This window comes from Temnothorax longispinosus, chromosome 8 (genome assembly GCF_030848805.1).
Source record: "Temnothorax longispinosus isolate EJ_2023e chromosome 8, Tlon_JGU_v1, whole genome shotgun sequence".
NCBI lineage: Eukaryota > Metazoa > Arthropoda > Insecta > Hymenoptera > Formicidae > Temnothorax > Temnothorax longispinosus.
In genome coordinates, this window is record NC_092365.1 from 21,118,008 (window position 1) to 21,145,607 (window position 27,600).

At 35.3% G+C, this 27,600-nt stretch overlaps 1 long non-coding RNA gene across 2 annotated transcripts; it reads right to left on the reverse strand.

Annotated features, from left to right (window-relative positions):
• Positions 1 to 4,107: 4,107 nt before the first annotated feature.
• On the reverse strand, positions 4,108 to 6,892 carry LOC139817694 (uncharacterized). Of its 2 annotated transcripts, none has more exons than XR_011733295.1 (2): positions 4,670 to 6,892; positions 4,108 to 4,524 (listed from the first exon to the last, which is right to left on the reverse strand). It is a non-coding gene; the product is annotated as an uncharacterized lncRNA (long non-coding RNA). The 2 variants fall into 2 exon arrangements; XR_011733296.1 differs by having other exon boundaries at positions 4,108 to 4,592.
• Positions 6,893 to 27,600: the final 20,708 nt, after the last annotated feature.

Sequence of the window (27,600 nt, forward strand, 5' to 3'; positions counted from 1 at the left end):
ATATTAATTATACACACAATTAACTTCAAATTACGATCAAAATTACATTTCTATTCTGTAAAAATATTAACATAGTATTGGTGTTACTATTTAACACATTATTTTAAATTAACACAAAAATTTGAGTGAACCGTTTGGGACATGTGATTTATGTTATATTTAACACAAATTTTCCAACTGTAATTAATCCCACCTTAGCACAACACCTTAAAAATTCCAGTAATTAAAGAAATATCTTGATGGATTATTTATATCACTTTAATTTTGTTGCTCCACCCCTATCTATTATCACAAAAGTAAAACAACAAAATTAAAATGATGTGATTTCCGTCGAGATATTCCTTGAAAATGTTATTATAAGATGTAGTGCTAGATAATTAGAAATAATTTTCTGATGATAAGGGCGGGGAACAAAATCGGAGTTGATAAAAATGTTAAGCAACAAAATTAAAATGATATAATTTATTGATATATTTCTTGAAATTTGAATTTTTAAGATGTTGTGCAAGATAGACTAACTTGAGGTAGTTTTTTGATGACAGAGGCTGAGTAACAAAATCGGCGCCAACAAAAATGTGGAGCAACAAATTCAAAATGATATAATTCGTCGAGATTTTATTTGAAATTTGAGTTATAAGGTGTTGTAATAGATTAGGAGTAACTAGGGATAGTTTTCTGATGAGGCGAAGCAACAAAATCGGAGTGGATGAAAATGTTAAGCAACAAAATTAATCTAAAATAATTTGTCAAGATATTTCTTTAAACTGAATTTTAAAGTATTGTGCTAGATAGAAGTCATTAGGGATTGTTTTCTGATGATAGCGGCGGTGCAGTAAAATCAGGGTCGACACAAATGTATAAAGTAACAATTAAGTATACAAAAACAAGGCAAATGAGAGCCAATACGTATGTTGGTCAGGTGACGGTTACAATAATAAACAATTAATAAAAAAAAATAACAAACGAAAATGCAGTCGTATAAATACCAATGTCAAAGGTTCCAAAGTCGCAACATGATTGTAAGAGTATCGATGTCATTCGTCGATGTGCCTTAATTAAAAAGAATAACATTTAAAAAAAAGAACATTTAAAAATGTTATTCTTTTTAATTAAGGCAACAGTCGACGAATAACGTCGGTACTCTTACAATCATGTTGCGATTTTGGAACCTTTGACATTGGTATCATGACTGTATTTTCGGATTCTACGACCTTTCGGATACGTTTTTATCACAACTGAATGTCTTGATCCTTTTTATCACACTGAGGAAGGTCCAAATCAAGAGACCGGAACGTTTGTTCTTTTTTTAATTAATTTTTTATTGTAACCGTCGCCCGACCAACGTGCGTATTGGCTCTCATTTGTCTTGTTTTTGTATACCTAATTTTCTCGGAGAGCTTTAACTTTTGATAGTAAAGAAACAAAATCAAAATAATATAATCCATCGAGATATTTCTTGAAATTTGACTTTTTAAGGTGTTGTGCTAGACAGAATAACTAGGGGTGGTTTTCTGATAAGGACTGAGCAACAAAATTGGGTCGACAAAAATGTAAAGTAACAAATTCAAAATGATATAATTCGTCGAGATTTTATTTGAAATTCAAGTTGAAATTTGAATAAGGTGTTGAACTATAATAGATAGGAGTAACTCTATAGGCAGTTTTCTGATAATAGGAGCGGAGCAACAAAATCGGAGTCGACGAAAATGTAAAGCAACAAAATCAAAATAATATAATCCATCCAGATATTTTTTTAAACTGGAATTTTTGAAGTGTTATGCTAAGGTGGGATTAATTAGGGGTAGTTTTCTTATGGTAGGGGAGGTGCAACGAATTTGGGAATAGAACAACAAAATAGCACTAAATAAATATGTCATTGTTTTTTTAAATCCTATTTTTTTTATGTGGCTGTTCTAACTTAAACTTAAGCTAGCACAGCCACTGTTTTTTTTTTTTCAAAATGGCTACGACAACAAAATCCGGAATAGAGCAATAAATTAACAACAAAAGAGCACTAAATTTCTATGTGTGTTTTATTCGATTGTGCTAAAGTGGCTGTGTCAGCATAACAGATGTGAAAAAGTTTTGAATACAAAAGTTTATAGGTTCATAGGTTTTGACCTACAACAATATGATAAAAGATTTAAAAAATACTTTTTTTTTTTAATATTTCCTTCGCCATTCCTTTATCATTCCTTTACCACTCTCTTAATCCAGGAAATATTTATTGTTTGACAATAAAAATATAAATTGTATCACCAGTTCTTTACAACATGTATAAAAATTATATGTTTTTAGATATTAACAATTAATTTTATCTCTTAAAAAATTATAATTTCGAGTACATATACATGGTTGTAAAAAATGTATAAGATGATTTATATTTGGTTATTATCGAATAATAAAAATTTAAATGGATTAAAGAGATGGTGGAGAAAACATTTAAAAACGTTTTCTTAAATTTCTTATCATATTGTTGTAGACTATGAACGTTTGTATTTAATACTTTTTTAATATCTCTTATTATAGTCTCTGAAATATTAATTAAAATACCGTAAGTAAAATTTTCTTTAAAGAGATGTTTTCACTCTTATAATTATTTTAGCCAAAACAGAAAATTACTTGTAATTAGGTTCACACTTATTTTATTTCTGCAAAGTTTCAGATTTTTAGAAATTTTCGAGCTGCCGAATCTTCTTTGTATTAATTTATCATTTTAGTAAAAATCAACGTGCAATAGATATTGCAGTCAGTCACATATAATAATGTTCCATGAAAGTAATAACATATTTCTTAAAAATATTCTATTTTCATGGAATAAATATTTTACTTAACGTACTTTCATGCGTTATTTTATCTATTATTAGAATTATTACATACTGACAATTCTCCAAAAAATAACGAACAATATACCTTCAACGACAAATAATTGTAATATCTATTATAATCATTATATTTGTAATAATTAAGTATTATATAATAGTTATAATACTTGATGTGTTTCTTTATTCGGGGCTTCCACTTCTCGTGATGATTTCCAACGTCGAAGTGTGATGTATGGAAGCCCCATGATAGTCGCTGTCACACGCACAAGAGTGTTATCTCTAATCTTGTGCAGTGGCCAGCAGCTGCATTGGGGTCCAATATATTGCCCCATATTGCATCTTACGGCATTCTAGTCAGTTCTGCTCAATTGGATCCGATTCGATCCACGTGCCTAAACTCACACGAGATGTTTCGCGCAATTCGCACATTATCTTTGATATCCCCTTTATGAAGGAAACACAAAACAGTTTATATAATAGGTGGCTATTATCATTCTATCGGCAATAATGTTTAAAGAAAATCATGTTTTAAATAAAAGTACGACCTACATTTGCTAAACAAACGGTGAAGCAGACAAGATTTCGAAGATTTAGTAATTATTGTAATTTATGATTAAGTTTTCATGCAAATGTCTTGTTCTACAGTCTTCGAGAAATAGTAAAATGTGTTTCGTGTTTTTCTTTATATACTGAACAATTCACACGGTTCAGAATTTTGTAATGGTATTGAATTTTGATATACAATATATATACACTTTGTGCTTGATATATAAGACTAGAAAGTTATCTAAATATCTTTTTGATAAATGCAAACTTATGCAGTCAATCCTTCATGTACATCTTAACAGATGTAGGCCATTCAATATTTGAATAAATATCTTATTGTAAGTAATATGACGCCATCATTGCAACCTGAAGATTTCCGATTTGGCATTTAACGGCGTTCAAGATCTTTTGGCCTTATTTAATGCTAGTTTAATATATCTTTGTCATCTATCATGTGTGATCGTTAGAAAGATTGAGTAGTAGAAGTCAAGGATGTATAAGCGTTACGGATGAATAAATGAAATACATGAAAGTGCAACTACTTTTATACAGCGTCTGTCAAGAATGTCTTTCCTTTACTGTCACGTTCCTTTACTTGATTCACAATTTTAATAAGATAGTCCTCTAAAAATTTTTTCTAATTAGTCACGTTAATAAAAAAAGTTTTTTTAAATATCTTATTAAAATATATAAAACTATTATATGGAAATCACCAAAATGAGATAGAGATATTAAGGAATGTAAACATATTCTATTTCGTTTTTCGTTTGTTTCATCTTCCCCATCGTTGTATTTTTGAATTTCATTCAAGAATAAGAAAATTCAAGAATAAGAACGATAGAAAGGGCTTTCGACCAGATTTAGAAGCAAGTAACACGGTACCAGAGAATATCAATGAAAAACGCGTTTTCACGATAAAGTAAGTTGTGGGGACTGGACATCTGGCGATTCTATAGGCCGATAGGACAGTTCAGCTTGAATACAAAATTCATTACATTCGATCTTCTTAACCGTGGTACGCCTGTACGACAGACCTACTGCCGTTTGCAGTAGCGTTACGCTAAGAACTATTCTCCGTCATTTAATACCACCCCGTTAGGAAAGTCGATCTTACAGTTCGGCGATGTCGGCGAAAATTATCGACACTACGGTGCTAAAAATAATTTCCGGCTGTTAATATCGAATCGCAAGGTCGACCTTAAAGAACGAAGAAATGGTTTGCTTGAATTGTTAAGTTGATTGCGTAGGCAAATTTTTCAAAGCTACACGTTCATCGCGCGTAAATGAGGATTACTCACATATCCTAAAGATGACACGTATCAGTTACAGATTTCTGAACTGAACTAATTTCGAACAATTTTTAAATGTTTCAAGTAGTATCCCCTTCGTCGCGATCGAAGATCGAATTAGAATCTGAAATAGATTCTCGAATCGATGACCAGGGTTCGTAGAATCATGAAATAGATCTGTGGCACCAGCTGATGTACGACGTATCGCTCGACTCATCATCGTTCTTTTATTCACTTTGTTATATGTATATCCCCCCTTCCCCTCGTCGGAAGATGTCGCAGATAATATTTCTCAAAGCGATTCTTGGCGACACGGCGATGTGTTGCGGTTGAAATATATTCTTCAGGTCGGCAGGATCGACGAAAAGGCAGAAATCGTGGAACTTTGCGAATTGCACTGTCGAAGGATCTCCCCTTGGGGTACCGTGATGATACTACTCCGCGAGGGGCAAGTTCGCGCGCAAGTCGTTCGGAAAACGCTCGCATCTCTTCCGTCCGCCATCGGTCGAGCACAACTGCCGATACCTTCCTAGTTCACCCTTGGTTATATAGCGCGACACCACATGGTCATCTAATCCATCGACCAATGGCAGAGTGGCTTTAGACGAGAGGGGCCAATGGACGTTCTGCTTTAAGGCTGCAAGACACGTGTTTCTTCGGAAATAAGGGCACAGGAATTACGGACGAAATAGTATTTGCCTTACTGAAGTTTGCCGATCGAATAACAGCGGCCTGTCTGCACGTCCGATCATCTATGTCCTCAATCTTGTGACAAATCGTATCTATCACCGTGTTATCTTCCGAAAAATTTAAAGCAAAGAAATCGTCTTCGTTTACCGCTAAATTTACATTGACGCAATGAAACATTGCTTCCTCAAAAATCGCCAGATACATTCACAATGATCACACATCTTTGCGCATAATACTACAATCGCGATTTTATCTTTTCATATTTCATTTTTCAGATGGAAACATTCTAATATTCTAATTGTTTGCTATTCAACGAACACAGACATATTCAAGCTATGGATGTATCCAATAGATTTGTTTTCAGGGCAGAGAGTATTCTCCATTGCGAAAGCGATCCGGGTCCTTTTCATCCCAAGGACAATTGCGACGTTGTGTTTTTGCTGATTGCGTAAAGCCTTCCTACGAAGGACATACAAGTTACATAAGAGTTTAGGCTCTGACCTGGCCACGTTGCCGTTTGTCGCAGCCGCAGCGGTAGCTGGTGGTGCTAGTGGTAGTGGTGTTTAATGATATTGTGAAGAGGTGAATCCCTAAAACGTACCCCACATACATACCGACGTGAAGCAAGTACTCCGTTCGGTAAATAGTGGGATCCGGCATTAGGTCGACCTAATTTGTACATCTTTTACCACGTTACGTGATCGTGACGATCGTCACGACGTGGTATTCTCGTAGATAGCACCGATGACTTCCGTGCACAGGGTTCCTTCGGGATTACATATTGTCTTTCGCTTTTGTTTCGCATGTTTACACGTTTTCCATGCTCGCACATTAAAAAAATTAGTACAACGTGACATTCTTGCTACATGCATTACACGAATAGTGTGCAAACGATAAACGATCATTTAATTGTCATTGATTATAAATTTTCTCAATGTTATTTTATCGACGCGATACGTATCAGCAACTTATAACAATATCAGCTTTAATAAAGTTCCTATTTTCCATCACATAAACGTGCGTTCGCTTATCAGTATAAATATAATGCAGAAAGAAATTGAAAATATTGCACTTTTAATGGAGAAACCATGTATGAAAATTTTTTCTCTATTCTTTGCTTACATAATAATACCATTCCGTGCATCCTAAATTGTTAATTACCGTGCCCACACAATTATATTGTAAAATTTCCTGACTTCGCAAAAGAAATGTGCATTAATACGCATGTCATTATTAAGTTAGTGACTCGAATAAAACTCCAACCTGCTGTCATCAGTAGATATAATTATATAATATGATATTGAATAAATATAAATAAAGATTACGAGAAATCTTGCTCTCCGCGCAAGGTATATAAAATTAAGATTGTAAATTGTCGTCAGCACCGTATGTATCTTACAGTTAGTACAAATCGATACTGTATAATAAGCGAAAATTTTCGCAAATTTGCACAGAGACATATAGCATTCTCATGGTCAGAAACGTGGCTCAAGGAACATCGATGCAAGGTAGAGACAGCAAGGGAGTTCGGCCGCTTTGGCTACATTCGGCCGTGCAATGCTGCGCAGTTCTCGTTTATAAGACGTAGCTGATAAAAACCTTGGCAATTTTCGTGATAAAATAGATTAAAAATAAAATAAAATCTGAAAATATCTTTATTTTCTTAGTTAATCAATTTTTATTTAAAAAATTATAATAAATATAGATATTTATAAAAATCTTTGAGGATTAATAGCTTATCTCGTTTAATTTAATTCATTACGGCTTTCATGGAGCTAATTTAATCAGGGTAGTGCGAGAACTGTCCCGAGAATCGAGTCATACGCTACAATTATTTAATATTCAGAATGTAATAATTTTTACATTCTGAAAGACATAGGCCACAGCCATAATTCGCGACACAACAGTTTCAGATCTTTCTCTATTTTTACAAAATCGCATTATATTCTTGAAATTTGAAGTCAGGGCCAATTCTGAGAGCACTGAAGGCGCGTTTGCTTGCGGGAAAGATTTTGTCAAAACAAGGATGGGCAAGCGGACGAAACGCAACGAGAGGCTAAAAGTGGAAAACGAAGGACTAGGATGCCGACTTTACGCCCTTGTGCGCGTAAAGGGGGACGCGTGCATCCTCCGCGCAAAGGGGGTACAACGTTGAGGTGAGAAAGGAGCGTCGCGCGGGTAACACTAGCCGAGTAAGCTGCGGACACTTTTTAGGATTCACGGCTTAGCACCCCTGGCTCCTCAGGCTTCACGTCTGCCTGGTCATGGCTGTCCGGCATGGACGACTCGGGACTCGTCCCGTTATTCTATGCTTCAGAAACTTTTTAGTTTACGTCTTACTTTGCCGCTCGCATTACTCTGACTCGGAGTGATTTTGTCCTACGCGTTCTAGCTGCCGTCGCTTCGCGACTCCGCGATAATCCGCTATGCTACTAACAGATTTTGCTTAGGATAAAGAATTTATTTCGAATTTAATTTTAAAATCCTGCATACAGTTCAGTAATTAAGACAAGGAATCAAATGGGGAATACGTTACGTCGAAAATAAGCGAGCAACTTTAATTTGAAAAGAGAGTTTTGTAAATTGCGTCAAGAAAAGGCATGCTCGCGATAGTTCTAATTAATTCTTTAGATGTTAGACTCAAAATAGGTATAACTGACTATTTACTACGAATTAGTGACACAATTCATTGTTCATCATACGTATTTACGCGATCAATGCTCAAATTGCAATCTGCATAACTTGTCTCTCATGTCTCTGCAAGATTTTATTTAAAAATCTTTAAAAATATAGATAGAATTACAACGCCGTCAACACGTAGCTATATAGGTATGCATTACTTTCAGATTTATCTTTTTCGAAATTTATTCTTTTCTTTTTCACGAGGAATTCTCATTGATTGTACCGTGATGTGCTAAACGTTGCATTTAATGTCGTAACTGCAATAAATGATCTTCTCATATTTTCCATAGAAATTTGTCACTAAAATTAAAGAGAGTCATACAAGCTTCAAGGTACGATTTTTGAAATTATATCATTAAACTTAAAATCGCGATTTATGGAACATTATGAATGTTTGCATATTAAAACTTTACATAATAAAAAACAAAATCATCAAATATCTTTCTCACGAAAAATTATTTTGCTGATTGTACCGTGATTTACTGAACGTTACATATAATATCCTGCAAAAAATGATAAAATCTTCTCATCTGTTTCACAGAAATTTGTTATTCAAAATTTAAGTCACACAAACTTGAAGATAGAATTTAGGAAAGTCTGTCAAAATTAAAATCATGATTCATGGACCATTGTGAATGTTTGCTCATTAATATTTTATGTAGTAAAGAACATAAAATCATCAAATGGCTGTCTTCTCAGGAGGAATCATCTCGTTGATTGTACCATGATTTACTGAACCTTGCATTTAATATCGTAACTTACGAAAGTGATAAAATCTTCTTATATGTTTCACAGAAATTCGTCATTCAAAATTACAGTTACACAAACTTCAAGAGAGAATTTTGGAAAGTCTATCAAAATTAAAATCACGATTTGGACATTGTGAATATTTGTTCATTAACATTGTATATACTAAAGAATATATATTCGTCAAATGGCTGTTTTTTTCTCACAAGAAATTATTTCGCTAACTATACCGTTATTATTTACTGAATGTTGCATTTAATATCGTAACTTGCAAAAATGATAAAATCTTCTCATATGTTCCATAAAAATTTGTCATTTAAAATTAAAGTCACACAAATTTCAAGATACAATTTTGGAAAGTCTATCAAAATTAAAATCATGATTCGTAGGACATTGTGACATATCTGCTTATTAAAATTGTATACAGTAAAGAACATAAAATCGTCAAATGGCTGTCTTAAACTTCATTTGTTTGACATAGAGTACGATTCACTAGTAGTATTTAAATAACACATGTTGGTGATGATTGATATGAATATGGTTGTGATGATAAATAATTACATAAACAGTTATATGATAATAATAATTTAAAACAAATGTAGGAAGCATATATCGATAACAAATATCACTTATTTCTATTCGCAGTTTCGAAGATTCTCAATGCTTTTTGCGTTTTTGGAGCATTTTCTTACCACGATTGATTATGGCGTTTGTAAAGATCCACCGTAGTTGAATTCGTCGATTATATAAGCACCCACCTTAAGTTTATGTCATATTTCATCTTGCAAATTTACAATGAAATAAGACAGAAACATAAGACGGTTTGCTTATGATATATTTTTCTCTTTAGTCCCATCGGCTGTTGCCTCATCGTCGGTTCCTCTTCGAGTCTTCTTGTTATAACGTTTATAATAATGCTGACTGGTTAGCTACAAGGTAATAGATATAGAATTCCAACTCGTCGGAAATTTTTTTGCTATTGCTTTCGTTATTGCTATTGCCTAGCATTGTGCATCCAGCTTTATACTTATTTAAAAATTTTTAAATGATAAAGGTGTCCAGACATAGGTCTTAAGTGTCCTGGCATTGGTACATTTACCTTAATTGATTAAAACTTCTATTGATTTATAACATTATTATTTAGTACAAATTAATATAGAAATAATAAATCAGCACGGTACGTCATAATTGTAAATCTATTTCTGTTTTGCCGGTAATTTTAAACAAGATTTTCTACATGTTGGAGCTAAAAGGTTAAATTTAATAAGAATCTAAATTTAAACAGCTTATTCATTTCTTAATCGCGTATGCCCCAAGCTCAATATGATACTCTACAAAGCGGTTTTATTCAAGAATATTTTCGTGATTACATTATTCTCTTTCTCGGCTGTATCGTAACATTCATGTTACGGTTACTTGAACATACACCTTTTGTGATATTTGGATAAATTTTTTGGAATTTTATCCTTGTGTGTCAACAAACTTATTAATAGAGTTACTTTGTCGAAGGCAAAACATAATAATATTGAAAGAAATTGCATAAAAAATTTAAAGCGCATGCTATAAACGGCCTGAAAATATGTTATAAGTTCATCGACTATAAAAGTCATCAGTTATGTAGCGTTAGATGACCTATTATAAATTATCGCAGGAGAGTTAACAATATCGGGCTGGGGACATTTACATTATCTATGTGCAACGTGTTATCTAATATAGCTTATTGAAGACGTAGGATGTAAGTAAAGTTCTTGTATCGTATATGCAGTCTTGCGTAACGAATTTATGACATTTCGCATATAGTCAGTAATGAACTTGCCTTCGTCACACTCAATATTATTCGTTTATAGTTGCATCGAAGACTTCTACCATTAATTTTCCATCTGAAAGTTTTTAAGCAGAACTCGGCACAGAAAGAGACAAATCTGTTTTAGCCAAATAGATAAAAATTTGTCGTTCCATTTGAATGACGCAATATTATAAGTAATACAACACGAGTAAATGATAATATAACAAGAAATACAAATTCTACAATAATTCTTTTGTATATTATAGAATAATTCTCTATAATTATTAACATAATTTTCTATATAATTATTTACGAATTATATATCTTTTTACAACAAATTTGGCACTTACTGTCATCAATTTTTCTAAATCAAGCTATTCTAAATATACGAACATAAGCAAGTCTCCTGTTATAAACGTTGAAATAATTCAAGGTATTTTTAGTAGACTTGCTACGCAATTATAATGTGCTAAATCAGTATTTGAGAGCTAAATAGAGACGAATAGGGTAAAACTCGGGTAAGATGGCCATACAGGAAAGATGGCCAACCCATGTTCATTCGATGTATCATGGCGAGCTAGATTGAAAGAACATAGCTTGGCCATTTTTCCTGTATATGGTCATCTTACCCGAGTTTACCCTATAGGCGAGAAAGAAAACTGTCATAAGATACGGCCTGGCAAAGGGACGTACTTATTTTGCTGATTGTGTGTATAGGCGTATATAGACGGCCATATGCATGCGTAGATACCAAGAGTTGCATAAGAAACCTTAAATCTGCACGAAGCAAACGGGATTAATCCCGTCTTCCCCATGCGAGAAGCCTTGCCAATCTCATTGGCGTAGAAATCGTCTTCTATTACGAAGCTAACATATTTTTTTTTTTACGCTAATATAGTGTTTGTTTTCCGTGTTCGACCTTGATGCTAAACATGCTATCGTCAAGAATCGCGACGCATCTTGAAACATTGATCGTTTAGCCATGAAATTATAATTTTCTGGATAATGTTTGTAAGTTTTATGTTAAAATGATCTAAGAGAGTCCCCTAAACTATGTTATATTCGAGGCCTATTGTTAAATAACTTTCCACCGCGAGAATTCTTTGTTAATTCGTTTTTTTAAAGAAAATTAATAAAGAAATGGCACGAATTTGTGTCAGAACTTACATATATATAAAAAAATACAGGATATCTTTTTAACAAAAGTTTTTTGGTAAATTTGGGGTCGATTTTCTTATTTTAAGATGTCGAAATGTCGAAAACGTTCGAGTCATAAATGATTGAAAAAGAAAAGAAGGTCTTTTGCGAACTTGAACTTTAGATAATCAAATAAATATCAAAATTACATATTTTTCAATTAATTTTAGAATGGGATTTTGCCTACACAAAAATGTATTACACAAAAAATTGAAACATTACAATAAATGAAAGTTTTTAACGTTTCCGTTAAGAAAAAGCTCTACTCGTCAAAAAATCTCATTAAAAAGATAGCAATGGTTTTGAACCAATTTGAATATATTTCCTCTTTAAAAGATAATATAAAACTTTGTTAAATATCTAGAAAGTATTATTTGAATCGTATTCAAATATTCTACTGTTATTATAAAAGAAATTCGCAGTATTTTTTTTTATTCCATAAAGACGGCGGATATATGTGTGCAAATATATATTTAGTAAAGTTCGGTAAAAAATATATAAATAATGCACATATATATTTTCATGTAATATAAGTCAACAAAATTTTGTCATCCTAAAAATCGTCTTTTAGAGTACTATATCATATGATACAAATTTTTTCATGTTTCTTGAAAAAGCATTTATATTAACAATGATATTAACGAATTTTGAAATGCAAGATTTTATTTAATTGTTAATTTTAAAGCTGTAATTTTAATATTGATGACTGCTTTGATCAGAAATTTGATAATTGATCAAATTCAATTATACTGTTTATATTAATGCAAACGGCTTATATTATATAAAAAATTATATGTATTATTTATATATATTTTACGAACTTTGTAAAATATATATTTGCATACATGTATCCGCCGTTTTTATAGAATAAAGAAAGATACTGCGGATTTTTTTGAACAGAATTTTTGTATACAAATCAAATAATATTTTCTAGATACTTAACAATGAGAAAATAATTATATGCATTTCTTCAAAAAAATATTTTTGCTATACATTTTGGATAATACAATGGAATAATGTAATACAAAGTTATTTTGAATTTATTTTCAACTACGACAAATTCCAAAAAGGATATTTAAATGAAAATGTTATATTTGAAATCAAGATTGACAATTTATGCTTTAAAATATTTTTACTAAGATTATGATCGTATTAGTGAAAGGATGCAAAAGTACTGCGCGTCTACGAATATCAGAATATATTCTTTTGGAATAATAACCACAATCTTTGTTATAATGAAGAATTACCGTTTCTGCACCATATTATTAACAAAATAATCTAACAATATTGCAGATTTGTTAGGTTTGCGTTGCAAACTACTTTGCAAATTTTAGGCCTACATGCGCGAGGACGTATCAATAAAACATCTCGTACTTCGACAAATATTATAAATTTTAAGAAAAATATTATATTAGTCTTTTTGTGAGATAATGTAATACAAAATTATTTTGAATTTTTTTTCAACTACGACAAATTCCAAAAAGAATATTTAAAAGAAAATGTTATAGGTGAAATTAAGATTGGCAATTTATGCTTTAAAATATTTTTACTAAGATTATATGATCGTATTATTGAAAGGATAATGCAAAAATACTGCGCATCTACGAATATCCAGAATATATTATTTTGGAATAATGACCACAATCTTTGTTATAATGAAGAATTACCGTTTCTGTTCCATATTATTAGCAAAATAATCAAGCAATATTACAGATTTGTTAGGTTTGCGTTGCAAGCTGCTTTGTAAAATTTAGGCCTACATGCGCGAGGACATATCATAATAAAACATCTCGTACTTCGACAAATATTATAAATTTTAAGAAAAATATTATATCAGTCTTTTCGTGAGATTTTATAGAATGTAATTTTCTAATTTTTGTTTCGCACAGGCATCTATTATGACTGTTAATTATGGAAAAGTTATGGAAGAAGTAATTGCTCGGAAACTTCGATAAATCTCGGGATTTAATTTAAATTGTATAACATTTTTTTAGCAATAATTAAGTAAATTTGCAATCTGATAAGAATTTTCGTTAAATAAATACATTCTTTTTGATTACCATCGCATAAAATGCGATGACAATGAGTAATAGAAAGTTTTAATTGCATTTAATTGCTTAAAATATAACAATTAAAATTTTCCTAAAGAATTACGTATAAATTCTTTCAATTTTAATTTACAATTGATTATATCTAACAAATTCTCCATATATATGTGACTATTGTTTTATTTTTGTTCATGCTTTCATAAAAAATATTGATATATAGAAATACGTATGTAAAAATTACATTTCGATATTTTAAAAAATTGTTGATACGTTTTTAATATAATACCAAATGCTAAATATTAAGATGTGATTTTCATACGCTTTAACAAAATGCATTTTGACTAGAAATGATATATAATTGAAGTAGTCAATAGTCATAATTAGATTTTATTCGCTAAATGCATGCTTCTAAAGTAAAAATTAATTTCTTAACAGTAACGTAGCATGCTGTACTAAGTAAACTAACATATAAATTATAAATGACGGCGGTTAAAAACAATAATGTGCAAAAGCAAAAATCTTTGATGCTGAAAATATCAGATTTTCTACGTTTATCAAACTTAATATATCGATAACAACAATTAGGAGTATTTGAAGATCGTGCGCAATTAAATACTCTCACAAAATAGCAGTATAAATGACAAAACATCAATCGCGCGTAATTATTTCGTTTTTTAAGTTTCGTTCTTATTTACATCGATCCGCGAAGAAAGAAGCGATTTATTCGATCCGGTAGCAAAAGATCGCCGGAGGATCAGACGCCGTCGGGTCAAAGATTTTCGAGATTCTACGCGGTCCGCGATTGCCGATTGCGATGAGACAATCAGAAAGACATATGGGAATTAAATCGCATGTCGAAGGAAAGTCTGATACGTACCTAACGGCGGGGGAATCACCGATTTACTTTGCGGACACGAGGCAACTGAAGCCGCATTCGAAGTCGATCCCGACGGCAGGCGACGACGCCGTCCGGCGACCGCGACGCGGCGACGATGATTTTCGGCGCAATCAGCCGTCGACGGTCGCGCGCCCCGATTGCAATAAAATCGGACGAGAGAAAGGAAGGCCCGATCTGACGATCTCGCGGATCCGCGCTTTTTCCAGAATAATTGACATAGCGCGGATGCTCGCGAAGCGACTGCCCGTATAGGAGCTCCTGGCAGATCAATTTGCCAGTTTCTCGGAGTTTGCCCTGCCATCTGGTACTCGGATGCAACACTAGCGGCTTTTATATTGTTCGAAATATAAAATATTTTTGCAATCCCCAAGATCGAATTCAAGATCCCTCACGTTACCTCGATTTGCCTCGCGATTTCTCGTATAAAATCGAATTCGACGCGATTAAATTACGGCGTCCAAACGTCTATTTAAAGCTATCTTCTATTTTCGCGACACTATGCGTTATAAAACTTTCCACAGCCTCTCTTTCTCGCGTTCTCAGAAATATGAGTTGAGGACAGTCCAGATAATTTTCTTTTCAATTTTTAACGAGCTCTTTGACAGCGGTAGCTTTCCATTTGAGAACGCGCGCCGCGTGTTGCCATTTGCCGAGGATAGTATATGTAAAAAGAACTTTAACCTAGAGTATAAGCTTGAGCGTCTCTAGCACAGATCACTTGATTCAAATTCAATGTCGCGTCACGTTGATCCCAATAATAGCACGGACTTTTATCTTAATACAACGATTTTACAGCAAAATATTAGCTTATCAAACTACATTTGTAATTTATTATTAGCTATCTGTGTGCGTAAAATGTACAATCAATTGACAATCAATAAAAATGTGCTATTAAAGTGAACTCATTCACTAAGATGTGTCTTTTACAGCACGCGCATAATCCAACTAGGTCGATTAATATTCGTGCTGGCAGACGGTAGAAAAATATCGATCTCCCATGTTAATATTTTATTAGGTTACTTCAGAGAGAAATGTATGTCGATACACATAAAATTGATGTTTTTGGATTACCTCAATTCACAACTTCTAAATTTTTTAAGTTATAGCGACTAAACGACATAGGGTAGCTTTGCTATTTAAATCAGTAAACGAGAAAGACTCTGTTTTTATATTCGACAATTAAATCAGTAAACTAATAAATCTTAAAATATAAAAGCAGCTTTTTATTTATTTCAAGTAAATTAATATTGATATTATCGCTTTTCCTGAATCCTATATTTGTGAGCAATCTATTATTTATAATAATGTATAATTAATACTCTTTAACCTTCTTGAACATTTAAATAATTGCAATCGTACATAAAATATATCGAAAACGTAAAAATGAGGCACGAGAAACTTTAATACAAAATGAGATTTACCGTAACGTCGGAATTGCTAAAAATTTCATAAAGAATATGATGTGTTATTATAGATTAACTGATAAGTTAATAAACACATTCACGATACACACGAAGAGAAATCCTACCGCTGATTCTATCACGACTGCCTGTGTCAGTTATGTCAGTAGAAAAGCCGCGTGTTCGATCGGACAATTGTCGCTGCGATCGCAACCCTCTTGAATGCTCGTCGAATAATGCAGCATTTTACCGTAAAAGGAAGTATGTCGATCAAGCTTCGGCCAACACTTCGTACGGTAATAGGAACGGGGTTTACCACCCTTCCGTCTAGATTATCAGTGCACAGTACTCTATCGGCCGTACATCGGTACTGCAGTCTTATCCGCGGCATTATTTCACCGAGCGTACCGTTTCCTGCTGAAAATGTAACGCTATCGTCGACAACGTTGTCCACTGTCAACGATAAGAAAACATCGCCCTTCCCTCGGTATTTATAACGGTGTTAATAGATTACTCGGATACGTCAACGACGCTTTTTCTTTGAAGTGGCGCACCGAGGTGTGACATTTGACGTCATTATTTAAAGAATATATTTTTTTCTACATCCGACATTCGTACCGTGTAACGACAATGTCAGGCAGCGGCGTTCGATGACGCGCGGGTCGTCGATGACGTCAGGGGGAAACACCGCTTGCACCGGGAGCAATGAACTCGTTGCGCTAGAGAGGGTGCGAGGTCACCGTTGATGGAAAGAGAGGCGAGGTGCGAAACCAGGCCAAAAGGGGGGATGTAGAAGATAGCGCAAGAATAACCAACGACGTACGTATCGTTGAGCGCACGTCGTAGCGTAGTTAAGAAGTATAATTTTAACGATCGAAACGGAGTTTCAAGTTTCAACGTTTTTGAAAGGTCTCTGAGTTTTGTTTAACGAGCGCCATAAAGCGCTTGATGGAAAGAAAACGTTCGAGGAAATTACCGTAATCTGAATAATCGCAAACTAAAAGTCTCACCTATCAGATTAAGAATATCCTTACATATTTTCTCAATAGCGTTCCCGATACCAAATTATCGACCTCGTATATATATAAATAGAACGTATCCGTAAATACCCGATATTTGTATAAAGGTCAATGTTGGTCGTTCCTAAACTTTTAAACTAAATTCGCGATATTTATAACAGATGCAATGCATATATGCAAATGCACAACAAATTAAGAAAAATATAACATATTATAAATATTATAATACATATTGAGATGAAAAATTGTGTTTATAAGAAAAATATTTTTATTTCTTCTAAATTTATATCACGCCTTTTGTTTGTTCGGTCTGTTAACTATTGTATATTGCCCGATTGCATACATTAATAAAATTACAAAGAGAAATGCATTCGCGTTCGCCACATCTCCTTGCCCGCATTTGATACAGACCTTCGTTACGTTGCGCTCGTTGGGGTCGTTCATCGGGGGTGGTTCTATAAATAGCGTATCGCCCTGTATATAGGTATTCGAGTCAGTAAAAGAAACTATCAAGACGAGCGCCAAGGGCGAGCTTAAGATTTTCTAACAAAGCATGATCTTCGTCCAAAGCAAGCTCTCTCATTATACTGTATCAACCGTGGTTCTTTATCAAAATCTAATAGAAAATATTTCTTGTAGTAAAACATTTGAATGCAACAAAACTTGGCGAATAAATTTATTATTTTACATTCTCTCTAAATCTGAATCAGTGAATAGTACTGCTGAATCAGTGAATAGTCACTGATATCAGTGACTATTCACTGATTCAAATTTAGAGAGTTAGAAAGAAATAAGAGTACAAAGTTTCCAAAAACGATATGATGGGGAAATTTATTGTTTAAAATTTTGCCTACATTTATTTTAAGATGAATGCCATGTGTGTTTAACTAAAAATGTGAGATGGGCATGATCTTTTTTTATATTTTTTGTCTTACCTGAGAGAAGATCACTTTTTCTCAATTTAATAGCACAAAACGACTTGTTATATTCACACGGACGGGATTCTCGTAGATTTTTTTTTTTACGCGAGTTTGCTTTACGACACAAAACGATAAATTCGAACGCGGACGTTTTTACAGCACTCCCAAAAACGGTAGAACCGATTGCACGCATCTTTGGAAGGATTTAAGAAGGCATCCTCCATCCTTCTCGAAGATCTTGCAGGTTGACCCAGATTCCCCTATGTATCCCATTGACCCAAGGTGAATAGTTGCCAGGCAACAGCCGCACCATGAGCCATGGATACTTCGCCGTTGTCCGGATTCGTTTTTGACTTACCTTACTCGCACAATGACGATCGCGTGACACTTCAGTGTCCGGCACGTGCCAGAACTGACTTTCGCGAGTTGTCGTTTCGACTATTCGAAATTTGCACCGTGGACATGCCGATGCAAGACTATAATCCACTATCAATTCCGATTATCGTAACGAAGACCCTTGTCAGTTTAAAAACCGCGGATATTGACACTGTTCTAAAAATATTGGTGACAATTTCTTTAGGAAAGACCGAGTCATACAATTCCGACGTTCACGATGATCGCAAACGCGTTTGATACCGTTGGTCGCGCGCGTCCTTGAAAGAAGACCGAAAGTCGATGCCACTGATCGGGGCGCCGTTCGATTCGCGATTGTCTGTCTTGCAGGCTCGCGACCACCGTCCCGTTCATCCCTTTGCCATTTCCCTTTGTATCCTCCACTATTTTAGATGCGTGTAGTCACCAAGGCTTCGCTGGTGGGGAGAGATTGTGAATGACGCAAGTCATGGGAAATCTGGGTCAGCAGGTCATGCTACCCCCATCCCCCGATGAACTTCTCTTCAATGGGGCTTTATTTATGAAACTCGATGTCGCTCGGCCAAGGATCTACCTACCGATGTGCGGATATATAGGATCGCGGTACGTGATTAACGCGCCGATCATGAATGATTCCGGATGTTGTTCCAAGAAACGCGGTCTCAATGAGATTTCAACTTGATATCGTGTAGCCAAAGATGAATAATCATCTGTTGCGGTCTATTATAATATCCCGCGTGTCATTTTTGTTTAAATTTTTCCAATCATATATTTATTGGATATATAAAGGATATGCAAATCCGACGATTGTATATAAATATTCACAGTCGACAAATTATTATCTTTTTTATAAAATTTCTTTCGATCGAAAAGTTTGACAGATTGTGAAAAACGATAAATTTATTTATATAAGAAACTATCTAAAATTTTATTTTATTTTTATTTATTTTTGAAAAACAATTTTGTTCTTGTAAAAAAATATGTAGGTACATATTTATTCGGAAATAAAAATAAAGTTTCAGAAAGAAATAAACACAGACCAATTACGAGTGATATAAAAAGTTTCGTATATCAGAAGATTATTAATACACATAATTTTTGACGTCGCGATTAAATTTAAACTCTCAGCAGAACCTGAATATTCGTTGATCAATAACGGTTGGTGCGCGGTTATATCGAGGTACAGAAGAAATTACCGCATTTGACAATGTCAACGATTTATCGACCTGCCCGCTTCTACACGAAGGTCACGGAAACTCGGTCAGGCTAAAGCAACTCAACCTACCTATATACGTTATCAAGAGTATACTCGGAGCTTTTAGAAAATCGAACTTTGCTCTTTTTCATTAATCAAATTCCCGGACGTGACCCACGTACAGTTAAACCAGATAGATAATAATAAGACGATATAACCAGTTTAGTAAATTAGAAAATCAAGCTTAAAGTCCAAAAATGGAAAGAAAAGAAATAGCAAATATTGGAGATTGATTTAGATGATTGAATTTTCGGGAACCGATTTGCTTTTATAATATTAGATGTCAGTGACTATTTTAGAATGGCATTAAACTTTAGATATTATCTTTATACAACGAGAAACGATCAATATTAAAAAATATATTTTAAAATATAATTAAAGTTGAAATAAATTTTTATAACATAACAACCTCTTATATCCTCGAAAGATAAGAAAATAATTTATCACTTCTCTCGGCGAACTGTGTATACGTTAAAACAAATTGCGTTACGAAGAACAGAGCAAAGGAGATAACACCCCTAAGCAACTCAGAATCCCATGAAACGAGATGGAAACGAACTACCGGATGTGTGTGACAACGCGAACGGAAAGGAAGTGCGACGAATGGTCTTTATCACTATGATATGGGGGGGGGGGTATCTCGGAGAATCTGAAGAATTGGAGAACGGCGAAGAAGGTGAAAGAGAGAGAAAAAGAGAGAGAGAGGCGCCCGGCAACCTCTCGTGTCGGACAGCCTTGGAAAACTGTGGCTTTGAACTGGCGTGCACCATTTCTCGATGCCTATTGCGCCCCCCCGCATGTGGCGCGGGGCGGGTGGAAGGATCCGCGATCGAGATAGCGAGGGGGGTCCAAGGGGGAATTGCATACAGGCGCATACAGAGACTCACCCCCGTGACGTCAGCGAGCTTTCGGCCAATCGCACGTCTGCATTCCACCGACGTCATCACCTCCCCCGTTGTGACGTGCATTCCAAGGAGAAGGGGGAAGGTGCAAGGGTTCGGTAACAGGGTTGTCGTGGCGCACGGGGGAAAGGAGTGAGATGGCGACGGCGGCGGCGGCGGCGGAAGGTGCAGAATGACAAGGATGAGGGGTACGCTATATTTTGACCCAATTAACTGGACTAAACGACCGCTGTGAAAATTTGCTCGTTCCTTCGGACGCCTCGTGATAATATATTCTTAGCGTTCTACGCTAACTAAATTATATTTCAAATATAGACGATATTGTCGGAATTTATTCTGTACGAGCTGCATACGAGATTCTTGATTAAAATTATTCTTTCAATTAAATAAATATTTTCAATTATTCCAAGCTAATAGAAAGGAAATATCTCAACTGGTTATTTTTTTCTGTGCTATGAAATGTTTAAGATTAACGTAATATCTGCAATGTATATACAGTATTTTTTACATTTTTTAATGACACATAATTTTTTTCACGTAATAGAATTAAACCATGAGAATTATAATTATAAATGTCGCTAATTTTATATTTCGCGACTTGTGAAGAGTGTCTCACTGAATCTACGCCATGCGACGCGAAAGCGTCTAGACCTAACTCGCTCGATCGAGTATACCAAGTGAAAAGTAGGGCAATGATGGTGACGGCTACAGATGCGTCATATCATAATGAGATTTTCGTGCAAATTAACGAAATACCAAGTAATCTAAAAAAAAATGTATGAGTGAAATATATCTGTAATTTTTCGTGTGGCGATGAATGGAAAAATTCATCTACCGTATAATCACACGGACTTTTAAAAGGTACAAGAGCAAATATGCTTTAAAATAAAGGTACATAAAATTTTTCAGATTTTTTCCAACTGCTTTCAGTAGTTACTTTGCACGCGGTATTTTTTCGCATTAATATGTGTAATGGAAATGATGCATGAGAAAATCGAGATTTTCACGTTGATTTTAATTTTGACAATTATCCTCCGTCGCGCACGCGAAATGTTGCAAAATTGTTTTTCTGGACGAAGGATAGGAGAATTGAGTTTCTTTTTGTTTCGCAGCATCCCGACCTCTCAGACGAGCGAGAGTGAGGTCGCTGCACTCTCACTCTCGCAAGGAAGCAACGGCTATACAGCGGTTTTCCGAAACGTGGGCGTCTCGTCTGTTGAGAATTCCGCGTAGGCGTTTGTTTGGGTCTATCTCAAACCACGTGCTGCTTTCTCGCAACTCGCAATGACAGCGATGCGTTTCATTTTCCATATCTCAAATAGTCGTGCAAAAAAAATAGACAACTTCTTTAACTAGAAAATTCACCCTCGATCTTTAAACTTTGAAAATCGTTATATCTCGGAAATTTATTCTCTAATTTAAAAATTCTTTGCTGTTATTTGTTACCGTTTAATATTAAAAAAACGTACGTGTCAACTACATTTAATACAACTAACTATTATAACTTAAATAATCTAAACCGTTCGATAGTCGAATAAAGTCTGATTTAAAAACTACCAAAGCTAGTTCAAATATTATCTATATAAAGGATTAGTGTTGCTTACTTGCCAAGGAGCAAGCAATTATAATACTTTGGTATACGCAAGCTAAAAAGGTACTTATACAATATTCTTTTTATTTAAAAAGATTGAATTTTTGAAAATTAAAGAGATTGGATTTATATCTTTAATGTATAATATTTGAAAGGAAGTTAATTTACTGTTATCACTTCAAATTCCATTTTTGCTAAGAAAATAGAAATGAACGAAACTTTCTTGGCTGTTACACACCACTTACCTTTCACCATCTCGCTGCGGTCCACGATAAATCAGACCTACTGCCAACATCTTTCCACTGCTCTTTTTCGTAGAACGTTCTTTCTTCACCATCTTTATTTGGTCTAAATCTCGTGCACAGGATACTTCATTCCCTGGCAGTTTTTAAAGTTGGATCTAAGTCTTTCTTCTGATAATCAGTCATCGTAGCTCAGATCACGCTACCTGAAGATTTGTTCGCGAGCTGTGCCACTGTGGCACTGACGATTTAAAGAAATCATCGTGAACGAACTCGACGATTTTCTGTGAAAAATCGCTCGTCGAGCGGAGCGCGTCCAACCACTCGAATTCGCGCCGCTCAGTGATCGAGGCTGAACTGCAGTCGGGCCAAAGTCCGATGGAACTCGTCGAGTTTCCACTTGGACCCCGAGGCTGGCAGGTTTGAATGGAGCAGACTCGCGATTGGTCGGGATTGGCTGACGGTGACGATGACGTCATTACATTGATTGTCCCGCGCATGCCGCACCACGTGGCTCCCAGAAGATCCTCTTCCTCTCTTCCTGTCCCTTCCTCTGGCACCCCTTCCACCTCGCCCCCCAGCCTGTCGCTCCATTGGCCGGGATAAAAACTACTTGCAGGATATGCAGGAGAGAAAGATTTTTCTACTAATATGTCACCCTTTGCTATTTTGCTGATAAACGAAGGATCTTTTTAATTGAGGAGCTATTTCGATGTACAACATCTGTGCAATTTGAATATCATAAAAATTGTACCTAAATAAAATTAAATACAAACATCGCAATAAAACTGCGAAGAGAGAGGGGTGTAAGTGCAAAGTAAGTAAGTGCGTAATCAGAATCAAGCAATGTTTGATGATTAATTAAGATACAAAATTTTTTTAAAACAATGTAAATTTAAAAATTTTAAATTTATCGGTAAAAGATTGCGATAAAATATGGAAGAAATGAAAAAACCTTTCAAAACTTTATCAAGTTTGGAAAATATTCTCATATCTACTTTGCTTTACTCGCATTTCCGTAGGATCTCACGATGACAATAATTGAAAGAATGTTTTAGGAATAAGCTCATAAATAATATCGGCCAATATTTTCTAATCGATGATCGATTCGATCGAAACCAACATTCGAACCATAGCGATAACATCGTCGTGTTTCGCCCCTCCCCCCTCCCTGTTCCTGTACCCTTGTCCTTCGTCGGCTCACCGGGGACTACTTACTCCGGAATCGCGCCCAGGCATCCCAGGAGAGTGACGTCTGTCCCGGATGCCTAATTCAACGATTCCAAAAATACTCAGTTGGAGAAGCAGCAACGAGACGCAGCCACCACCACTAGCCACCACAGCCGGTTGCTCTTCTCCAGCAGCCTCATTCACCCAGTTTCCATGCTCCACCCCGTCTCTCCCCCTCCTCCTGTGCCATCTCGCTTCAGGTTCCGCACACTTCTGTGTGCAACGAGCTCTCATGCCTCGCGACCGTCATATCCCGATCCGAGGAAGAGGTGGGCCCGATGTACATCTTCATATCCCGCCGATTATTCTCAAGAGTGGATAGGAGAGATTGATAGAGAGGGATAGAATCTAGTTATTCCCGGGAAATCAACTTATTTGTTGTAACGGAACCCACCTCTCTTCCCATGTATCGATTACAGCGTGGCACGTGGCTTTTTCGACCTTGCCTTATAAGAAAATAAAACAATATCTAATTTCACTAGCGTCTCGGAATACATTGCTCTTAACGTAACGGTCCAATGGATTGAACATATTTAATAAATCTTCGAAATTTCATTTATAAAAAAGTTTATGACTTAGGATCTATATGGTGGGAAAGAGTTATTGTAATACTTCTTTCACTTCTTTTCATAAACTGCCGCGTTTAGTCGAAGAAACAGCTCACTCCATTTCTAGAGCTCTCGATAAACTCAAAGTAATTTTTTTTGTCACCGCGCGCGCGCGCTTATTAACACCTTTCATAATTCCCATCTTTTCCTTGTCAATTCGACGAAGATTCGTCAGGATGCAGCAAACCGATTCTCGCGCGAGCGAGAGAGAGAGAGAGACAGAAAGAGTTTCCTAGCCAGGCAACCGGGGGTTTCAGGTCGATGCACCCCTATGCTCGCTTGCCAGCGAGAGTTCGACGCCCCGCGTCATCCCCTGACGTCATTCTACCCTACCTCGCGATCCCGGGTTATCTCCCCCCCCTCCCCCCCGCACGCCGCCGACACCGATGCAACAACGGGAGACGGCCAGATCAAATTTTCGTCCTTCGAAAACTGGATCGGAACCTCTTCTCGCTTATGACGACGGAATTGCTTCTTACGTTAGTTACTCACTTATTCTAAATTTAAAAAGACGACTTTTCCCTTGTTTCGTGTGTATTTATTATTCTTGCAGAAAATGAAAAATCTCTCGAAATGTCTTACGATTAATAAATGCATTATATGAAAACAATGAATACATATAATAACGCTATACATTATAACTCATAATTTCTTTTTTTTTCGTGAAAATAAATATGTCAATAAATTATGGTATTTTTAGTGTAATTCAATATATTAAAATTACAATATATCAATTTTAACATTTTATCAATAAGCAATGTAAAAGTCTGTATAAGATATTTACATATATTATTTATGTATAAATTAACAAAGTTTGAAACGTGGACCGGTGTACAGTGCCGATTTTCGAGAGACGTTCTCAATAATTGTTGACGGAATATGGTTTCCATCATAGATACGCCCTGTAAACACATCCACGTACTAATCAAATTTTAATGCATTAATGTCGAATGCCTGTGGTAAAATCGCTCGAACAAAATATGATTGCGCTCGAGTTTTATTGTTAGATGTTTAGCCAGCGCTCAATAGCATTCGTCGACGCAATCAATTGCCGAAAGCGAACAGAGAATGGGCCTTCTGTGGAAAATAGTTGTAATCTCATCGGAGGATCTCGCCGCTCTCCTCGTTCGTTACATCCGGCGTGGCGATTGGCGTGTTATCGCGCAAATTTCCAATCGATGCCACGAATTAATATTCTCGGTGCGGCCGTTGCTGCAGTCGATAACCTGTCCCTGACGTAACACCCACGCGATGCAGTTGGCGAGGAGGGGGGAAGGGGATGCTGTCTCTTTCTCTCTCCCGTCGGCCAAGAGCGAGGAGCGGAAAGGCCGGGGGATGCAGGGGCGCTAAGCAAAACTGGGTCACTGGAGCTTCATTCACATTACGCGGCCATTCATGAGATTTGCCAACCGTTCGGTTTTCGAGCTTTCGGCATACCCCATGATTTTTTCCAAAATTCTCCTCTACCGGTCTATCGTTGACCGTTAGTTGTCTTCGCGACTCCCGACTCGCAAACGAACCCTTTTCCCCCCTATTCTTCCGACTGAGAAAATACGCCAACTGAGTACAGCCTCAAGATTGAATAAGTTTCTCTGTCATTTATCTCTTTTTTCCCTCCTGCTGCGTAAATAACAGCAAATATCGCTCTCTGACAATGAGTTATTTTAATATGTTCTTGATAACGATCTATGATAGAAATCAAACAAGTCGATATTGATCTTGATGGACCTTCTCAGGGGATATAAAGTTTATCACGCGTTTTATAGCTCGTTTACTGTAGGGTGCAGGTTGTGAGCTTTTATATCGTACACCGCAAATTTATTAATTAATAAAAATGCGATGTAGTTTCATTCAAGTTAAAATGTAAAGAAAGATTACCTAAATTAATAAAATTTTTATACATGAATTATTTTAAATGTCTATTAATTAATCAATGAATTATCTTAAAATGATAATATAACGTATTCAGCCTAAAGTTTTTTAAACTCACGTTCCACAAACTGTAACGTATAATAACTCTTGGATTTCCTATTATAAGAAAAAAACTGAGAAGTCGTAAAGTTTAAGAAAAATCTTAAATATTAGATATTAAATATTGTTATCTATTTCATACCAGTGATTTAACGAACATTAACGATGGAGATAAAGCATGATTACATTTTAATATTAAAATTGGTATTTAAATTTTAATCTTTTTTCTTTGTTCTTCTCTCTCTCTCTCTCTCTCTTTCTCTCTCTCTCTCTCTCTCTCTCTCTTTCTCTCTATTAATTATGAAAAGCACTAAACAAGTAAACAAGATGAAGGCGCTTGAATTCTACAGATATCTCAGGCACGCGATTGTTATTAATGCAATATATGATGAAAGCAAAGTTCTTCCTGGCGATTTAAAATTTGTCCCCGATAGGGCCGAATCCAGTCGGGGGAATTTCTCAATAAACCCTCCGACCTCTCTTCCGGTGGTCCGCCTGGGTCTGCCCGACCTAGTTTTCCCCGGGCAATGACGTCGGTATGACGTCACGGGGGCACAAACTAGGTCGCGAGGTCGAAGTACCCCATCGACTTCCCGTGGATACTTGTCCGCTTGCTCGGTCGCCCGATTCATTGAAAAAAAGGAGCGAGATTAAAATGGTTACTACCGTCGAAGTCGAATGCTCTCGCATGTTCATCCGCGTTTATCGCGTTGAAATTTGATCTTGATATAAATAGAGAAACAAAAACAATGTAATACCTTTAACGTTTGCATATTTGACGATCTTAAAATTTACCATTTAAGAGTGGTCTTTATTCAACCAAAAAATAAATCTTTATTTGTTTTATTCTCGTAAAGGAAGAAGCAAACATCACATTTTGCATTTGCTTAATTTTACGGAGTAAAAAATCTCAAAAAATTAAAAATTTTATGATACTATGTTTGAATGATGCATTTGCCTTGAAAGTCGTAAACGATAAACTATAGAAAAATTATCTAAATAAGTTGAAAAATTTGTAAATATAAATTGTTGAAGCGTAATTTAAACGATCTATAATTTACACCTATAATCAAAATAGGATTCGGGTCTGTCTATAATTTTATGTGTCGTATAATAAGGTAAAAGTACCAATGCCGGGACACTTAAGAGTAGATAAATGTATCAGTGCCTGGACACGTACTTATGTCTGGATACCTTTAAAAAAATATAAATTTATGGAAATAAATGTTTGGATACTATAACTAAAGTTTCAAACTACAAGAAAAAATATTTTGATCTTTGATTTTAATTCGCGTTACTTATAAATAATAAAGTAGTCCAGGTATAGGTACATGTCCGGGCATTGGTACTTTTACTTCACAATAATACTTAAAAAATCAAAT